Source organism: Erithacus rubecula (genome assembly GCF_903797595.1).
Source record: "Erithacus rubecula genome assembly, chromosome: Z".
Classification (NCBI taxonomy): domain Eukaryota; kingdom Metazoa; phylum Chordata; class Aves; order Passeriformes; family Muscicapidae; genus Erithacus; species Erithacus rubecula.
The window spans coordinates 6,015,481-6,032,077 of NC_136661.1; positions in this window are offsets into that span (position 1 = coordinate 6,015,481).

Sequence of the window (16,597 nt, forward strand, 5' to 3'; positions counted from 1 at the left end):
AGGGTCTGGGGTGTTTTTTCTGGAATCCAGTGGAAAAAGGCTGCTCGGATGTTTCAAATCTCAATTTTTATCTAGGTAGGAAAGGCTTGGCTCCTCCCCCTGGCTGGAGCATCTCCCAATGGGATGATGAAATCTTATCAGTCATGCAGTGGGACTCAATGGCCCATTAACAGACGATATCGTCCTGGAGGGAGGATGGGTTGTGGAAAAGATAAAGATGACTGCCCCACCTGGTCTTAAAGATGGCCCATTAGCGGATAGTATGTACCAGAGAGATAAGGATCACTGCCCCACCCAGCTTCAACAGATGGTGATAGAATACACATATCTCGCCACATCCTGTATTGCAACCCAAGACAGTATATTTAGCCTGGAAAAGACAACTGAGAGGAGACATCATCAATGTCTGGATCTGAAGAGGAGGAGCCAAGAAGATGGAGCCAGGCTCCTCTCAGTGATGTTGAGGAATAGGACAAGGGATGATGTGCAGGAGCTGATGCATAGAAAGTTTAGTCCGAATACGAGGAAGATCTTCTATAATGTGCGACTGTCCACACATGAGAGAAGATTGCCAAGAGAGGTTTTGGAGTCTCCCTCACTAGCAACATTCAAGAGCCATCTAGTTACATTCCTGTGCCATGTGCTGTAGCATAGTCTACTTGGGAAGGGATGTTGGACCAGATGTCCATCCCACTGTAGTCTCCTCCAACCTGACCCATCCTCTGATTCTGTAAAGGGCTCAAAGCCTTCACGTGCTTCCACTTTTTCAGTTTGATTGGGCATTGTTTTGTCACCAGGTCTGCTCCTAGTTTGAGTTCTACTTTTAAGTGGAGTCATGGTGTCTGCTTTAGCTAGTTTCTTTGAATCTCATATAAGAGGAATTCCACATCAAATGTTATTGGATGCCATTCTCAAGTTCTTCTGAATTCTGAGTCATGAGTAAAACAGATTGAAGCCTTCCATTGCTTTTCTTGTGTATTGTATAGCTATACAGAATTTTCAAAAGTTATTTGAGCATTTAACTTGCATTAATAAATCACATCCTAACAAGGGAAGAAGATATTCTGACATATATAGAAACTAATTAGTCAGTTTATTATCTCAAACTGTAGACTTCATGAGTTGTAAACATGCAAGGCTCTTCTTTCCATTGTCTCAGTAACCAGTATTTTAACTTTGCTTAACAGACCCTTACAGATAGTTATTACTAAACAGGTGACCCCTCTACAAATCAAATCTCTCTTGTTTAATTCCTTGGTTTTACTGGAATTAGGGTATCTGCTGGAGACGCCTTGATATTTTTCCCCATCATCTTCAGTTGTCAAAAAATCCTTCAATGTTGCAACAATTACATCTTCTAATTAACCCTTCCTGCCTATAAATAATGCAAAGACATAGGGCAAAGGCAGGGCAAAAGCTTCTTTCAGACTTCTACCTAATTGCTCATTTCACCTTTTCTAATACCGTTCTCTTCCATAGTAAAAAGGTATTCAGTATAGCTTGCATATCTCCTCCATTTGAGTTATAAATCAGCACCATAATTTCTAAAATCTTCCTTCAAGATTCTCTTGGTAGGAGCCAAAGATCATTTGCAGTTCGACAAATCTGAAGTATTAAAAAAGACATGTGTAAAGGACTGACAGAGCCTCTGCTTCCGTTGCTTGATTGAAAGGTGGCTGTTTCACTGGGTGGGAGTGAGTCTGACCCAAGTCTGGCCCACAGTATGACTAAAATCCTCACTGTCTCTCGTGCTTTTTATTTTGATATACGTCCCCTTTATCAATCCCTGCCCCAATGTGTGTAAGCTAATGCTTGCACATGTTTCAGTTCTTCGCCTCCACAACATACTTGCCGGTTTTCCTCCTCAGTTCATGGCATCGACATGTCTCCTCCCATTTTACACTTTTCAGAATATAATCCAAAGGGCTACAGAAGGGAAAAAACCCAAATTATTTAGAAAGCAATAATGTCCTCTTTGGTCAATGGTGGTGCTGATGAGAAAATTATGTAATTCCAAAAAGGCAAATGGAGTGAGGTAGCACAGTATGTATGAGGGATGGGAGTGACAGTAGCCCAAAAATAATTAGAATTATTACAGCGAAGAAAGGGCTCATGGATAAGAAAGTGAAATGTTGGGGAAGTGAGCAAAATACAAATATGTAATTGGAGGTGAACTCAAGAAATTAGTGATGAAAAAGCATAGAGTTACACAGAAAGGAAAAAAATTTGACATGGTATTTTATGACATAAGACAAAGCTAAAAGTTTAAAATTATGGGATGAAAAGTGGGAACTATTAGAATGGGACCTTCACATATGTAGGAAATTTCATACTTTAGCATGAAAATAAAGATATTTGGTCACTTGAGATTATATCTGTGCTGGTATTTGAAATGCTGCATGAATTCTTAAAAACACTGTATATTGTTTTGCAAATTTCATATTTGCTCATAGGAGAGCTCTGTAAGGACTTTAATGTGAATAAAGTAATGGTGATAGCAGAAGCAACAAGTAATAAACTTGACAAAGAGACAAATGTGCAGGACCTGTGAGGACAGGGTGGAAAAATGGAATCATCATACTGAGCAAAGAAAGTAGAAAGAAGCCACTGGAAGAGGAAAATGTAAGCCATAGTTATAAGAAGGAGCTATGCAAGGGAAGCAGTCAACCAAGAAGGAAAAGAAAGGAAATATTTTTAAGGACTTTGAATTCTAGACAGCCTTGTAATGATTTGCTTGCAATGTAATAACCTGTGTGTATATTTCACTATTATCAGATGTGCTGGTATGTCTTCTGGAAAAGAGGAAGAGAAGAAGGAAATTGAAATTGTCCTTCTACTGAGCTTAGCAGAAGCGTGTCACTTACCTCCCATGAAGTCAATGTGACTATTTCAGAATGGAAAGAAGAAAGAACACAAAGATGGCTGGACATATTAACCCAATTTAAAAGAACAAAAGCAAATGAAGTATAATTATTACAAATAATGCAGACTGCCTAAGCATGGTATTGTATAGGTAGAGTTAATTGACTGCACTTTCCATCATGTCAGGGGAGTTATGAAAGACAGAAAAGTTGTCCCAGTATGAGTATATAACATAAGTATTTCTACTTGATTATAATGGAAACTGTTAACAATAAAACGGTATCTGTAGCAATGTTTCTTCCTCTGTAAGGGTTGAGGGGAAAGCTGCTAGCACAAGTGTGGGTTCTGTGACAGCTGGAATGAGAAGAAGTTTAAGCAAAGCAGCCTAAGAGTTAAAGACAGCAGAGAAGTGAGTGTTTTCCCTTGATTACAACCAATAAAGTTATTTTTATTTACCGTGAGAGGAGTCCCTGTGCTGAGGACCATACAACTTGAAGCACATGCTACCAGTTTACATTACACCTGTTTATGGAGTGGTGTACTTAAAGCCCAGGGAAGTAAAGTAAGCCTTAAATTTACTTTCTACCATCTATTTTTATGTATTTGCATACCATTTTTTTCTGTGAAAAAGGCAAAAAGAAGTAAGGAGACTACATCAGTCTAGGAAGTCCTTTCCAGAACTCATTCAGAAGTTTGCCCTGTTTCTTCACATATCTCTGCTGTTTCTAGCAAACTTGCTTTAAGATTTTACTTGGTATATACTTTTGTGTGTTAAAAGCTTCTCAATCCTGGTAGTAAAGTTGTTGATCTTAATTGTTTTAAATGTCATTAATATTTGCAGTGAAAACTAAAATTTCATGAGATGACAGCCTCTACTGTGTATATGATTTAAGACATTTTTCTTGTTTTGGATGTTCTTATCAATTTAGGTATCAGTATGATATATTGAAGCATATAGGAATCTTTCTTTTTTTTTAATGGAAGTACAGTGATTTTGTGAAATTACAGTTTTTAATTGTATTTCAAATTTGAAATTATTGAAATAGTTGAGACATTACGTTTTCTTTAAGTTTTTCTTTATTAATTCTCTAATGCTTTGGCCACATCTAAACATACTGCATTCTCTACATTCATCTTTCTAAAAAGATGCTTAAGAGCAAAACAATTGTGTTGAGTATAGCATTCATAGTTATGTAGTTTTTAGTTTTGATATAAATATTTTATGTGTATCATAAAACCAGTCTTCTCTTGCAAGACAGATAAAAGTATTTAATAACTACTTGAGAAATTTAAATGGTAATAGTGCTATTAATGCTTAGTTAGTCAGCTGGGGGTTTTGAAGCATTAAGGATGAACACACAACTTATCATGTGAGCATAGAAGTTAGAAAATGGAGACTAAAATTGGTCAATATTGCTCACATTTTGTTATGTAAAAGGAAGAGGGCATATCTATTGTCCATTCTTTCTCTGACTCAAAAATTGTACCCTCTGTAAGTCTGAACCTCTGTTATTTTGGAAATTATATGAAAGGATGACATACATGAGGCCATTTAGAGCTTTCCACAGTATGATTGTCTTTTATGGATGTGGATGTTTCTGTATAAAAGACAGAGTGGTGTAAACACAGTCTGATCCTAGAGTCGGATCCAAACTTCAAAATTTGTTTTGATTAGGAGTGCAAGCCAATTTTCTTTAAAAATCACCAGATAGTTTGGAGCCTAACTACCTAAGATTTTCTTACTAAGTTGTCTTGGGGTGATTATGATGATGCTTCATGCTGTAATTATCTGCATTATGCCCAGAAATGGCTGCTGCAGCTTTAAGATGGCCGCAGGGATAGGGTGGAGGGCCATCGTCTCCTGCTAGGCTTGGTTCAAACCACATTCTAGGGAGGGCTCCAGTGCTATGGACTGCGATGTTACATTGTTTCTTTTCGTCCTGGTTTGAAGGACTAAGAAAGGCTAAGAAAGGTAGGAGCCTCTTTTTGAAATGGAGACTGTAAACCCCCTTCCTCCAAATTATTATGATTTTGAAAATTTAGGGGCTCTCAGGTGAAGATATGGGAAACAGAAATAACAGTTCTTTAATAGGAAAATTAAATAAGAAATACAGTATTAAAAAGAACAAATCCAAAACACTGACAGAGTCAGAATACAACCTGACATCCCATCAGTCAGTGTGTTGGTAGCAGTCTGATCAAATGGTGGCTGCAATCCTCCTAGAGTGACAGATGTGGTTCTGTTGAAGCAGTGGTGCTGCAGAAGGATGCAGTTTTCCTCTGAAGGTCCAGGGATGACATTGAAAGGTCTGGAGTTCCTCTGGAATCCAGTGGAAGAAGGCTGCTTTGGTGTTCCAAATTTCAGTTTTTATCTAGGTAGGAAAGGCTTGGCTCCTGCCCCTGGCTGGAGCATCTCCCAATGGGATGATGAAATCTTATCAGTCATGCAGTGGGACTCAATGGCCCATTAACAGACGATATCTTCCTGGAGGGAGGATGGGTTGTGGAAAAGATAAAGATGACTGCCCCACCTGGTTTTAACAGATGACCTGTTAGCAGAGAGAATCACTACCCCACCTGGTTTCTACAGATGGTGATAGAACACATACTTTTGGCCACATCCTATATTACAACCTAAGGCACTTTTGTTAGATTAGATTTTGCTAGCTTGAAGTAAAAATCGGTGGGTTTTTTTCCTCCCCCCTAGCCTGGGGGCTGTACCAGGAATTGTCTTGGCAGCTTTGGGGGTTTTTTTCTCTGGAAATGTTTCAGCTTTGCTTAGTTGTGTTTGGGTTTTTTTTTGTTGTTGTTCTGTTTTGTTTTGTTCTGTTCTGTTCTGGTTTTTGTTTGTTGTTTTTTTCAGTCCATCCAGGGGGCTGGTGGGGGGCTGCACTGAACCCAAGACTTTGGAGAAGCTGAACCAGCATGAGAAAGGACACTAAAATCTACCAATCTCATCTGCTGAGAGGAGAAGGCCAGTACCAGGAATCCAGCAGGCACACAGCTGCTGAGTGAACTTTTTTTGCCCCCTTCCCCTGAGACAAACGGGCCCAGCTGCCATCTTTGCTTCCCAGCCACATGCTAAAGTGGGGATGGGATGTGACGTCCAATTTTTCTTCCTGCGCCTTGTGGGTATCTTGCTTAGTTAATAAACAGTTTTACCTTTTTTTTTTTTTTTTTAAATTTCACCCACTAATATTTATTACTGTCATTGGCAAAAGGGGATTTTTGAAACCCTCCTTATTAGAGAAAAACACTCTTTCCAGAGTGTTTTCTCTTAAAATTTGTCTCCAAACCAAGACACAAGTCATCACATCATGTCCCATGATATCACCACATGAGCCAGCACTGTGGCTAGGTGGCCAAGAAGGCTTGTGGCCAGCAGAACCAGAGCAATCATATTCCCTCTGTACTCAGCACTGGTGAGGCCACACTCCAAGTCCTCTGTCCAGTTTTTGGTCCCTCCCCACAGCAAAGACATTGAGATGCTGAAGCGTGTCCAGAGAAGGGCAACAAAGCTGGTGAGGTGTCTGGAGAGCAAGTCCTAAGAGGAGTGGCTGAGAGGCCAGGGTAGTTTAGCCTGAAGAATAGGAGGCTGAGGGGGGATGTTATAATTTTCTACAAATTCCTGGAAGGAGGTTGTAGCCAAGTGGGGATCACTTCCTTCTCCCAGGTAATATGTGACAGGATAAAAGAAAATAGCTTCAGGTTGCACCAGGGGAGGTTTAGACTGATATTAGGAAATGCGTGGATGTGATAATCAAGGACATGATTTAGTGGTGAGCATGGCAGTGCTTGGTTAACTGTTGGACTCAATAATTTTAGAGGTCTTTTCCAAACTAAATGTTTCTATAACCTCACAACTGAAGCAATTTCAAGTTCCACTTCTTCTCCAAACTAAATATGACGGCATAATGTTTAGCCAAACACAGCAACTCCTTGTGGATCCAGGTATGACTGAAGGTCAACAGTGTCTTGTCAGCAAAAACAGTATTAACCTTAATTCTCAGAACAGGTCCCAGTAAAACAGCAGTAAGATTAGCTCATCAGTCCTAAATCTTATTCCCAGATTAATATATCCTTAACCCTAGTACATCAAAATCTGCAAGTGCAAAGACTAGTTATAGAACTTGTCAGGACACTATTTTCAGATCTAAACCTAGGTGCAATGGCATGTCTCCATAATTTATATGTATTAGTATGAGTTGCAGCAGTCTGTTTCTAGGTCTTTCACCAGCTCAAGAATGCCACCTAATTGTCCCTCTAACGCCAATCCAGCAGAGCCATCTTCCAGCTTCATCTAGCCTTTCACCCATAGCAGATTCTGCCTTTACTGTAGAACATCATCCTTTACTACCCTTCCAAACTAAATGCTAACAACATTTTACTGCCTAATTAAAGAAAATTTCTTCTTTTGTGTCTGTTAACCTAGGAGTAAAGACTCTCAGTTTGCAATTGTGTTAATACATATGTTGACTTCTGAAAATGAGTAAAAAATCCTTCTACCCACTTGACTCCATTAAAAAACAAGAATAAAGTTGGTACTTCTCAAACAAGGTTTTCAATATTTGCTTAAAAATATGAAAGGGACAAATAGGAAAAACATTTCCAGTAATTATATGTTAATTACAAAAATGTTTACTTATGGAGGCTGAAGCAATTAACCATCAATTAAGTAATACACACATGCCAAATTTTACTGGGTTTTATTTGCATAATATATGAAGTTTGATCTGCTGAAAATATATTCATTTGTAAGGATGTATCTTTTCTTATATAGTGACCTGATTATTAATTAAATGTCAGAGAAAAAAGTATTTCAAAGCTAAAACTATGTGTTTCAAGGACAGAATTCTTTTTTCTTTTCAACATCATAAGCTCCAGAAAATACAAGTAAAGGAGCTAGAATGTCATTCATAATCAAATTGCCACTACAATATATTGTTTAAGTATGAGAAAATAAACAATAATTGCAAGATGATGGTACTAAAAATTACTAGGTGAGTAATGCGAGGTCAGTTGAAATTACACTATACTTATTCTTAAATGTTTTTGCAGATTCACCAAACCATAGAATGATTTAGTTGGAAGGAACATTTAAAGGTGGTTTTAGTCCAGCTCCCCCCTTGTAATGGGCAGGGACACCTTCCACTAGATGAGGTTGCTCAGGTTGCCCATCTAGCCTCATTTTGAACACTTGCAAGGATGGTGCACCTACAGCTTCTCTGGGCAACCTGTTCCAGTGTCTCACCATCCTCATAATGAACAATTTCTTCCTTATATCTAGTCTGAATCTACTCTCCTTTAAACCATTATGTCTTGTCCTACTGCTACAGGCTGTGCTATAAAATTTGTGCCCATTTTTCTTATAGGCCCCCTTTAAGTATTTAAGGCCCCAGTAAGATCTTCCTGGAGTCTTCTCTTCGTCAGGTTGAGCAACGTTTACTCTTTCAGCCCACCTTCATGGGAAAAGTGCTCCAGCCCTCTGATCATCTTGGTGGCCTCCTCTGGATTCATTCCAACAGGTCCATGTCCTTCCTGTGCTGGGTCCCCAGAGCTGGGTGCAGCACTGCAAGTAGGGTCTCACCAGAGCAGAGCAGAGCAGAGGGGCAGAATCCCCTGCCTGGCCCTACTGGCCCTGCTGCTTTGCATGCAGCCCAGCAGAGCAGGGCTGCTCTCACTTCCTTTATGCAAACCAGCCTGTGTTGATAGTGGAGGCTGCCCAACCCAGATACACATCCTTGTGTTTGTACTTGAGTAACATGATGTTTTGTGGGCCTATTTTTCAAGTCTGTCAAAGCCCTACTGCACAGCATCCTGTCTCAGGTTTGTCAACTGTGCCACTCAGCTTGGTGCTGTCAGTAAACTTGCTACACTCAATCCTTTTGTCCATGTCAGAGATAAAGATATGAAACAGTAGTGATCCCAGTAAGGACTCCTGAGGGACACCACTTGTCACTTGTTATTTGTCACTTGTCTGTTTGGACATGAACCACTATTCTCTGGATGAGATTCCTCCAGTGAGTTCCTTATGGAATGTACAGTCCATCCATCAAACCATATATTTCCACTTTAGAGGAAAGGCTGCTGTAGAGGCACCATGTGAAAGACCTTACAGAAGTTTAGACACATTTCATCCATAGCTCTTCCCTTTCCACTGATGGAGGCACTCCATTGTAAGAGACCAATATATTGTTGTGTAAAGGCATTTCCTTGTTAAAACAGTGCTGATTTTTTCAAATCATCTCCCTGTCCTCCATGTGCCTTAGCACAGCATCCAGGAGGATTTATTCCATAATCTTCCCAGGCACAGAGCTGACGCTGACAGTCTGGTATTTCCCAGTATCCTCCTTTATACCCTTTGAGAAAATGGGTGCAATGTCTCCTTTTATCCTGTCACCTGGGACTTCATCTTCCATGACTGTTCAAGTATCACAAGGAGTAGTTTGGCTGCTACATCCGCCAGTTTCTTTAGGTCTCTGGATGCGTTTCATCTGCCAGATGATGCACCCATAGATCTATGTATATTCAGGTTCCACAGGTGATCACAAGCTCCTGATATTCTCTTACAGCGCGAGAGGGTTTTCAATTCTCCATTTCCTCCCTCATGGTCCATCCACTCAATGTGTGTGAAGAGAGATTGCCAAAGAGGACTGAGGCAAAATATTAGTGGAGCATTTCAGTTTGTAGAGCCTACTCCTCATCTGTTTTTATCATTTTGTTCATTGGGGGTGGGGAGTTGCACTTTCTTTACTTTTTCTTTCTCTTCAGCTTCTAGCTGGCATGCTTTCAGAAGTACTTATTCTTTGTGCATCTTGCCAAGTTCAGGGCTCGGTATTTCTTGGCTGTAGCACAAACTCTGCTTATCTAAACATTTAGATTTTATGAAATTGTAACAGAGATTAAAATTTTACCCCTTGAAAGTTATTATAATTTCAACAAGTCCTTTTTGGTGGCAACAGGATTTATCTTTTTAGAAATATTTCTATTCCTGAATATCCATCAGGGAAGTGATTAATGAACTGTGTGCAACCAAAAACAGCAATGAGCAAGACATTTCTCAATGGTTCATATTTGTTCCTCATTACACAGAAAATGCAGACCATTCTTGTCCCAGGTTATCCTAGGGCCCTGTGAGAAGGAGAGCTTTCTTGTGCCAACAGTTTACTGGAATCACTGAACAGGGCAAAATTTTCTGGTTAAACAGCTAGATTTTTACAGTGACAAATAGGGTAAGTGGGAGTAATCTGACAGTAATTCAATACCTAGCACTTCTGGTGTCAAGTATAGACCTATGAGTGACACATTTCAGCTACTTGCACACCATGTCCTGAAATTAGATACTCAAGAAGTACGTCCAAACTGACAACATGATGTGTAGGGGGCTATTTAAAGTCAGGACAATTTGTGTCTGTCTTGATCTAGGACAGAAGCACTAAGGAAAGTCTTAAATTCTGTTTGGCAGCTAATACGAGCAGCTCAAAATAGTTAATTCTGGATAACAAACTAGTTAGTTTGCAATTAATAGGTTGGAATTTTCTTTAACTAAGATATCTACTAAGGTATTTTATACATAAATAAGGTATAATTTCCTAAAGGTAATGTAAGTCCATTCTTCAGGCTGCTTAATTGACTTGCTATAAGTGATTGTGGTTTTGGTTTGCTGTGATGGCATTTCTGAGCATCTATATGTCCAGTGCACTATCAGCCATATGTACAATATGACAGTCAACCCTAATTTATGAAAAAAAAAAAAGTATTTAAATCTCCGCACCCTCACATACCTGTTATGTTCAACATACACAGAATGACAATTCTACATATCATATAGAAACTATAATGTAAGAAAACAGTTAAGACTGAAAAACAGAGTAAAAGCTGAACTCTATATGAACTTACAGTATTAAGTAAAAACATTATTGGACATCAGTGTAATTTTTATATGAGTAAGGGATTAAGATGATTTCTCAAGAGAATGGATCTGTGACTGGTGACAAAATTGGTCCATTATCTTTATTGTTTTTGTTGTGCCTTTATTTTAAAAAGTTTTTTAGTTATCTGTATTTAGGGGGATTAGCAGAGAAAAAAAAAAGAAAGAATTTTAGTAATTTCATACTGCTCTGTGGGATATAGACTAGAAATCTAAAACGTTTCTAGAATTTTATAGGAGATATTCAGGAATCTTATAATTCACATTAGTGGTTTTTCACATAATAGGTCTTGCAATAAAATCTTTATAGGAATATTGCTAAAGGTGTAACCCAATGGCAAAACAGAGAAATAAATAGGGCTTTGGTTTTTCAACACAAGATGCAGACTTGAGTTATATTTCATCCTTAATAACTGAAGGCCCTGGTATGTAGTAACTTGTGTAGATCACACTGTTGCAAATGTTACCATCTGCTCTAAAGCTATTACATCAGAAAAATTCAGTGTAATCAGCTCTCTTATACATCACATCTTTTATACATCTGGATCTTATTAAAGAAAGGACCATTTGTTGTAGGATCAACTTGCTGATAAAAGTAATGTAAATCCTCAACTGCAAAACTGCTGCAAGGACCAGAGTGTACTCTGAATAACACCTCTCCTTTTTGATATCCTTGACTCCCCGAAACTGAGCATTTTCAACATTCCTCTGTTTCTTAGGTTTTTTTTTTGTCCTGTTGCCTTTACAAGGCTTCTGAGGAGGATGGATTACTCAGTGTTAAGATGACTATGTCTAGCTCTTTCTGTGATGCATAGTAAGAGGATGAAAATAAGTCCAATCCAAATTTGGTTTTGTTTTCATTTTTTTATTTGTTTATGTATTTATTTTAGTTTTCCTTTTCTAGTATACTATTTGAGTTTGCGATTTTCTTTGGGTTGGGTTGAATCGGGGTTTTTTTAGCCATTGCTTATAATATTTCAACCATCTTTTACACTCAGACGTTAGCAACCAGCTTTCTCTACAGGAAATTGTTGCTTGATGTTTTGGGAGGACACCTTGCACCTGCAAACCCACAGACTGTAAATAGATATGTTTTTTCATTTACTGTGAGCAGCTTCCTGAGGTAGTGGAGCTCACCAAATGCAGTTGCAAGGTGGGAATACACTGAGTGCTCAAAGAAGTACAAACCCTGACAGTGGTAAGGGAGCCATCCAGTGGGCTCTAGTGAGACACACAGCCATAAGAATTTAAAATTAACTAGTCGCTGGAGAGCTTTTTGAGTTGTAAGTCTTTTTGATTGCAAGATTTTGGGTGTTGTGCTTTTGCCCAAAACCTGCTTGTACTATTAAATGATAAGTTCTTTACTTTTTGTCTTCATTGTGGAGAACTAATTTTCCCTGAAACATAAGAATTTCTGAATATCGGTACAGGGCTGTATTTCCTAAATACTCATTTAATTAAGCTGTGAACACCAAACTCTGTAGTTTTCTTAAGTTTATATAATGGAAAGGGCAAAGTACCATATAATAATGAGACTGAAAGACATTTAATGAATCCCTTGATTCCGATTTTAAATACAGTTTAATCCTAATGGTTTTGATGTCAAGTGTGTGATATTTTAACTCAATTTTTAAATTTTCCAAATTCTTATTAAATATTTCTTTAGATTTCTTTAAAAGATTCTTACAGTTTATTTATGGATGATTTTTCTATTATTTGTTCCTTTACCAATACAAACCTAAAAGCAATGGAAACGATGACTTTGAATGCTTATAGCAGCCAAATATCTGGAATCCAGAAAATTTTACATTATAGCTCAAGGAGTAAGGAGTAATCACCACTCCTTTCTAAGCTTGGAGAAAATTTTTATGAAAGGAAAATTAATTTTTATCTTTATTGCAAATAATCTAGCACATAGTGGCTTTTTTCCCTATAACTTTTGCTCATCAGAACTGTTCAGGACGGATCCTCAGTAAAAACACTTGACTTCGTGGCTTGACAAAGAATGTCCTAAATAATTATAATGGGAGATATAATCACAAGTCAGAAAAAGATGCAGCTGAACAACTGTCAACTGAAAAAGTAAGAAGAACTCACCACAATACTAGAGATGGATTTTAGATTTTTGTTTCTCCCTGTATGGATGATACGCCAAGGCATCTTCTCTTCTGATCACATTCCTTTAGTACAGAATTTAGTTTTTCATTTAGTATAGAATTTTTAAATTTAGTACAGAGCATTTGCTGAAGTTCATCTGACATAACTGTAAGTTTAGTTTATTAAGTAAGGCTGTTCTTAATGTTTTTATCTTAGGCAGCTCCTAGAATATTGAGAGTTTCTAATTCACATTTTAATAAAGGATAAGCAAATAAAATTTTGGATTACCTTAGTAAGTAGTCTAGGTATGCATGCAAAACTTAAACTACATTATAGTATGAAATAATCAATTTAGTTCCACAATGAGCAAAAAATATAATGTAAAAATATTTATAAAATGTAATATTCTTGTCTTATGAATACAATATGAAAAGTAAATTATACTATTTGTTACTTCACTGTCTATTTGATACAAAATTTGAAATATTTCAGGATGTTTTAATCATTCTTAGATTTGTTTCTTTCTTTTACCACTGTGTCTGAAAGCCCGTAAATCTCTTACAAGCCTGAAACAAATGCACATACAAATTTGAGAACTACATATTCAGCAGCTGTGGTAGCTCAAGATTTAATTTCTTAATGCTGTAGTATACAAAAGATGCCTCTGATTAACATAACATTGCAAAGTCCTACATAATTTTTGTCAACAATTTCCTCCAGTGAATTTTGCCATATATTTGTCTATGCAAATTTGCCTGTTGGACCAATAAAAGTCCTGATAAAATTTGTTCCAGCTTTGGCTGGAAACCACTCAGAATTCTCCAAAATTATTGCAATTACGGTTTTTTTGCTGTTACAGTTGACTCTTAGACTGTTTTGTAAGAACTCCTTTATTTTATGTTTTCTGCTTGATGCGTCCAAAATATAGTTATTTTGTATTTCAGAGAGTAAGTGTGGATTAGAGAATTCTCTGTAGAGTTATGCATATAGTACTAATAACTCATTTTCATTGAGGATAAAACAGTTGGAAATAATGTATTTCAGGAGAAACCCTCCTTTTTCAGCTTTTTACTGACCTGTAATTTGGGGATGGTTGGCTGGGAAGTGAGCAGGTGCTGTTCTTAAATGTAGCTTTTTTCCTGTTCTTTACATGACCACCACAATTCATGCTGCTGTTTGAAAAAATTCAAAACAGATGTAGAATGTTTTCTCCTTTTCCATGGTGATTTTATTCCTTGACCTCATTCTTTTCTGGTTTTCTGTTTCTATTCCTTTTTCTTTTTCTTTTTTTTTTTTTGGGCGGGGAGGGGGGTGGTGGTGAGACTAGTTTTGGCTACAAGAATACAGTTTCTTGCCAATGCTGGGCTGTTTTGTATGTCGAGGGAGGAAAGATCAACAAATGGACCTTCTGTATTGATTTCCAAGAGGACTGGGAGGAAGCAAGTAGTCTAAAACGCATTCTTCCTGAATCCCTTTGCAAAGATCTGGGGTAGGTTATTAAGTCTGCCTTTAAAATACAAGAACAGCTTTTAAAAATGGCCATTTAAGAACATAAAATACTCAAACTGATAGACAAATTAAAATTACTATTCTGACATAGACACTATTTCCTTAATATATTTTTACTGCTAGAAATACACCAGAATGTTGTGTGATTCGCAGCTACTTTATGAGCAGCTACACTATATAAACTAGACTGCTACTTTCAAAGTAAATTGTCTTCAAAAATAAGGCAAAATTATTTCAGGTTTTACAACTGCATCTGACCTGCTTCTACAAGGCTTTAGTGCTGTATTTTTGTGTTTTGGTCATTCTCTTCTATTAAAAACCCATTCAAACAGAAGAGAATTCAACTACAGTGTTCATTGTGTAGCTGAAGTGGCAAGAGTTCAAAAAGCAGGACAGTTACTAGGAGATCTGAGAAACTGTAATTCACAGTAGCCCTGAAGCCTTTCTAGAGTCTGCCTCTGCCAGCACTAGCAGATTCCAAATGAAAAACCTCAGAGCTGCTGTTTTCCAAATGCCAGCTTCTTAGCCCTGTTACCCTGCGCTGGTTGGTCTGGCCAAGAAAACTATTGTCCTTATTTTTTAATTGTGTCTGGCATTAGTAGTGTCCATCGCTTTGGTAAAAGTGTGATTGTTGATTTGGCCTATTTAAGACCAAAGGAAGAGCAGAATTAAAAGTATTTGTATTCTAATGAGAGTGGAAACATAACGTTCAAGCTCAAGGAAACTGATAGTGGCAGTACTATTACATCAACTGGTATTGTTGTACTTAGCTGTTTTTAATGTAGCTGAAATGTACATCTTAGAAGTAGATTGTGAGGCAGGTCTTCCATTAAGGACAACAGAATTCATTGCCACCACATTTTTAATAGAAATCACCTTGTTAATATCTTTATTTGTTTTGTGCTGAACAAGATAGAAACAGTCTAAATGCAAGCAATAAGGTGGTCTTCCTAACCACAGAAAAGGATGATGCCATATTCCACCAGGAAGTGGGGACTGCCTAAAAAACATTTTAAATGTCACTGCTATATCTCAGGTTATAACTGATATTGCAATGTCTCTATCTTAATCCCCCCAAAAATACTTTCATCAGAATGCTTTCTGCACTCAATCACAGTTCAGTAACTCATATAGTAGATCTATGTAACAAAATATTAACCATTTATAAACTAATTATTCAGTGTACAGCCACTAACCTCTTTGTTTGCCAAAATCATATCCCACTCTGATAAGGTGTGTGATTTGGTATAACAGTGTGATTGTACTAGCATATCTGGCTCCTACCAGCATTAGACAAACAGTGGTTCTTGTGTTTGTTGGTGATAGTACCACAAAATTGCTCACAGATTAACTAGTTTGTGTAGGAGTGGGAGAATTACTCGTCAGCACCATAATTTATCCTGATTGTTAATAAATACATAATTATTAGAACTGTTAAAATAGTAAATACCTTCATATGTGTTTATTGAACCATTAAGTGTCCATAGTCAGAACTTGGACCTTGCTGAAATGTTACTCTGACAGAGTTTGTTTGGATGTTTAAGGTCAGGCATCATAAAAAGGTCCAACAAAGGACAGAGAGACTAGGATTTCAGGCAAGAAAGGATAGGGTTTATAGTGCATTTCTTTGTCTGACATGCTCTCTTTTGTGGAGCATTATACTTTTTGTGGATTTTAGTACATTTTCAGATTTTAAGGGAAGCATAAAGAATAAAAGTTCTTCTGGGCTAAATGACTAGAAACTGAATGTCTATTACATCTCTAATTTCATAAACATGATCTGTTGCTCAGCTGATTCCTTTCATGGTTTTTCTGTACTTACAATATGTAAAATATGTAGAATATTTAGTATATTTAGTATATATGTAGTTATAGGTAGTTCATAACTTTCAGCAATCCATGGTAAATTTCTGGCCCCATGAAATTCAATTTGTAAGTCAACTTCAAGACATATTACTAGGTTTAGGCTATTGCCAAAAGGAAGCTGAAAAATTCTGACAAACATATAGAGATTAGTCTTAGGTTTTAAATAAAAAGAATTAATCATAATGAATTAAAATAGCATTTTCAGAAATTGTACGGGAATGAAAGACAAAACAGAACCTAATTATAACATCTGTTTGCCCATAAAAATGCTGTATCCTGCCAATAAAGAATGCAGGACTGAAGCCAAAGAGGTACACACTTCAGTGCAGAGCT